Raw genomic sequence first — 4575 nt, forward strand, 5'->3', positions numbered from 1 at the left:
TCTCAGAGTTTATTTGTTTGTATTTGTGAGATGGAAGCAATGGGAGTGAGAAGAACCATAAGCAGCCTGGTCAAAAAAATAACAAGTATGTATTTAACCCAGAATCAGAACCTTGCATGAGAAACAATGTGGAGATCCCTACCTGGGTCAGATAAATGCACAGCCATAATTACTGATCAGTGAGTGAACACCAGTTTCCCCTGTGCTGAGTTGAGACAGGTCCATAGTGAATGTAGTCAGTTTGCAATGCAAACCTCCATTTCGGTGTTTCCTAATTTTCTAAAAATTTTTGTGACCTTTTCCTTTTGTTTTTAATACATTGCAGCTTAAAAAAAATCACCAGTTCTCTTTGCCTTGTCACTGCTTCAGTTTTGCTGATGTGGGACCAAGAAGATTTTTCAGTGTTCTCCCAATACAGTAAATATTGTCAGAAATTTCTGTCAAATATTTAAAATCTTAGTGTTCTAAAGAGCATTACAGAATTGGCTTTAAAATGCTCTATAAATCTGAAGTACCAAAGTAGCTAAAAATCCTTGTCAGAAAATTAAGAAGATTGCCTGAAGAGTTGTGCTCTGGATCCCTGATAGCAGAAATGAGTTCCAGACTGCTTCTCCACCTGTGTTAGTATTTTGTATGGAAAAATAAACTGCTTGCAAAAACATATAGGGAAGCAGGAAATCTGGAGTCCAAAATATGGCAACATACACAGACCCTTGCTTTATAATTGTGCGTGCTGTAGACCATCTGTCTAGCAGTTAAATACACTCCCATTTAAATGAGCAAGTGCATTTAATGGACAAAATATTAAGATCACTGAGGGGTGAAGTTTTTTATTTGCAGTGTGCAAATGCCAGAGTGGAACCACTTGTACATTCTCAATACTGTACACCTTTAAAATAGSTAAGAAAAATTACTACTTACCTGCTGCATACCAAAAACTGGCTCCTTTTAAGCRAATCATTACAAACTGGAATTGAAAGCCTGATGGTCTCATGGCCTCCATTCCAGAAGTACAAATCAGGCTGCAGCTCAGCTACTGCTGTTGTGAATTCTTTAAATACATAGAAAGTGAAAARTACTGGGAGGAATGGTTTAATGACTTTACTTGAAGTATTCATTGTCATTTCAATCATCTTTTAAACAAGACAAGACTGGAGAGATCTTTCCTAAACACCTTAACTAATAAGTTGTCAGTGTTTAAACAACAATTACTGTACAAAAATGAAAATTAGCTGTTGTGATCAAGCCATATGGCTAATATAATTGATTTGCTCAGATTTTTAAAAATTATGAAAACAAAGCCAGAGCAGCAGGATAATGTAATTTCCAAATTTAACTAGACGTGATATGGTCTATTTAGTTCGACAACAAATAACGTCTTCCTGGTGTTTTAAATTAAGTAAAATGAGAGAGGGACCACGTTGGGTCCTAAATAGACCCGACCTGGAAAATCGAATTTCAGAAGGCTCGGGGCAGCAAAGACACTGGCTGTTGACCAGGGGACGTGGTGATAGCGGGGGTTTAGGAGCCAGCGGGATTTGGAGGAGCAGCCCGGGTGCCCTCCGGGGCCGTGGCCGAGCCGGGGTCTGTGTCAGTCGCCACCCGGCGCAGCCGCCGCCCTGGCCGGGCCCCSCGGGTCCCCTAGGGTGCTATCCCGGCTCTTCGAAAGCAGGCAGCTCCCGAGGGGGACGGAGCTGTAGTCACAAAGAGGTACCCAAAAGGCTCGGGATCGAGTTTCTGAGTGCTTTTTCAGTTACTTCTGAAACTTGGATTCGATCCGTAATTTTTAAGAGCTGCTCACTGTCAAAGGGAACAGATATTTCCCCTTTTGGTTGACTCACACTCAGCAAAATAGACAGAAGCCCTAATAAATCTACACTGGAAAATRTATTTTTGTTTGTCTGCTCTGAAGTTTTTCAGAGCTCTTCTTAGTTGCCTTGAGGACGTGTTTTTTCCTTTGCCTAATTGCTGCTGTGTGGAGGTTTCTTGCTACTGGCTGAGAAAGGCAATTTTGAGTCCTGACTAGCAGAGGAATGGGAGTTTGGGAAAGGGAAAGTTTTGTTTTTCTGACAAGAGCAGTAGGCTGCAAAAGCTGTGTGTGGAGAAGTCCTACCTGCCGGCTGATGAGTTCAGTGGGGAAGATTTATCCCTCTCAGAAACACACCACAAACACCCTAGACATGTCTTTGCTCTGTAGCAAACACCCCGAAACGATTTTACGYTTAGAGTCAACTTGCTTGTTTTGTGGTACAAAACTGCTCTGGTCCTGACGACCACCTCACATTGGAGAATAATGCCACGAGAAGTTGAATGTAAAAGCCTCATTCACGTACTCTGGAAACTATAGACACGGCTTAACTGATCGCTCCTCCGAAATTCTCCCCCGGCGCTAATAAGTGTAAGTCTCATTAAGGTGCTTTGAATCGAGTTTTAATAATGCGTTAATAATCTCTGGCCACTGGTTAGAAAAGAAAGGCTTTGAATCAGCTGGCGCGTTGGGAAGAAGCTCAGAGCCGTGTCCATCCCGGCGCGGGCAGGGCTCACGGCAGGAGTCTGTCTCGGCTGTGGGGCCGGAACGCTCCCGCGGGACACGGCGGGGAGGCAGCGGCGGCGTTTGGCACCCCGGACCCGGAACACGGCGGCGGGGAGGGCAGGGGCGGGCAGTCCTGCCTGCTTTGTTACACCCCGAGAGGGAGGAGGGAGATTGATTGATTGATTGATTGATTGATTGATTGATTGATTGATTGATTGACTGATTATCAAAAAAAAAAGAGAAAAAAAAAAGTGCCTCAAACCAGAATCTGTCCCTCACATCATTTTGTAAAGAAAGCAACTAAGATGTTGTTAGGTTGTTTTCTCCTCTGTCATAAGAGTCGTTCTTGGGGAAAGCAGAATGTGGGAGTGGGAGACCTGACCCTCTCTCGTCTCTGCGGGTGCATGAGGCCTTGCCTGGAACGGCACCACAAATCCCCGGGACCAGAGGCTGCCACTCATGAGAACGTGAGTGAGGATGAATCTTTAGCTGGAAAGATCACCCATGATTAATGATTTATCAGGAATTCAGCTTCACTCTCTCAGGCCCAATAGGCCGCACAAGGCCTTCAGAGATTGCTTTTCTACTTGTAATATTGACTTCCCTACTGAGTCTCCTTGGCTCGTTACTATTATCATCTGGGTTTAAATTTCTCTTTTTAAACAGTGTAATCTTTCTTCAGTTGTGCATCCTGGACTAAAAAAACGGGCATCATTTTCACATCAAAGAACTGTCAGTTCCCCTTACGAATTGCTGCCCCTCGCACCCTCTCTAAAACACTACCCTTGACACCCGAGCATGCGGAGCACGGTGGAGATATATCGCTGTAATCACAGCCCTTATAATTGAGTGTTGTGCYGGAGAGCCGCAGTGCAAAGGGCCTCCTCGGAGAGGGGTGGGGTGGGCACCCGCACCAGTCCGGCGGGGCAGGGACATTCACACACCCASAGAGTGCTAAGCTGCCGGTCCTCAGTGCTTCCACCCGGGAAGGGCGCTCCTGTCGACGATCTCCCGGTGATTCCGAGGAGCCGCGCCGGACCGYTCTGAGCGACTGCGGAGAGAACTCGGTCCCACCCGGGACGGGCGCGGGACACCACTCCCGGCTCCCCACGCCCTCCCTGGCCGCTGCCTGCCCCTCTCGGACGGCTCTGCTCGGCCCAACCCTCTGTCCTGCTCCGGTCGGGCTCCTGCGKTGGGTTCCCAGCAGGTGCGGGGTGCATCGAGCTTCTGAGGCCGAGCSGCTGCTTCCCGGGGCTACCAGGGTCCGTCTCAGCCGTCTCTCCGCTCAGATCGAGGTTTTGCAAAGTTTCTCCCCGCTACTTTCCCCCCATCCCCGAACGTGGGGAGCCGGCTGGAGCGGCCGCGGTACAGCCCACAGCGCTCCGTGCTCCTTGCCCGCTCCCTCCGCCCCGCTCTCGGACTTCCCCTCTCCGGTCGGCGGGACAGGGACAGAACTGCGGATCTGTCTCCTCCCTGATGGTCGTGTTCCAGGGTAGTGGGGCCAGGGACGTGCGCGGCGCTCACCCGAGCTTTGGCGTTTCCCCTCGCCCAGCCGCAGCGTTCGGTTTGGTCACGGGGAGCAGTGGAGCCGGTGCCAGAGGAGAAAGAGAGCTGGGAAGGAAACAGYCCTGTCTGGAAGCGGGGCAAGGCAGCACATGAAGGGGAGCTGCAGTTTCCTGCCCGGTCTCGTACGGAAATCAACCCAAACCATTAAAAATAYATATACTTTCTTGTCATGGAAAAGGAGAGTCATATCTGGTTTTGTCATTTGGAGGGGATTAATTAACACSAAATGGTTTCACCAGATGACAGAGCGAGAAGACCCCTTTCTAATAATCACCCTTGAGCACCATGTCCAAGGCAGAGAGTCAGAAGCCGTGTCCCCGCCTCCCGGGACTCCCCTYCGGGCTGGGATCCCCTAGCCAGGACCCCAGGCTACTGCCAGGGCACGGCGGCACAGGGCCAGCCTCGGGCGGGGCATTTTTAAGGGTGAGCCTTGCATTCACAAGGTTGTTCCGCCGAGGCCTTGCTGGCAGAGAGGC

Source organism: Malurus melanocephalus, unplaced genomic scaffold (assembly GCF_030028575.1).
Source record: "Malurus melanocephalus ecotype Western Australia unplaced genomic scaffold, MMel_1.1 scaffold_30, whole genome shotgun sequence".
Classification (NCBI taxonomy): Eukaryota; Metazoa; Chordata; class Aves; order Passeriformes; family Maluridae; genus Malurus; species Malurus melanocephalus.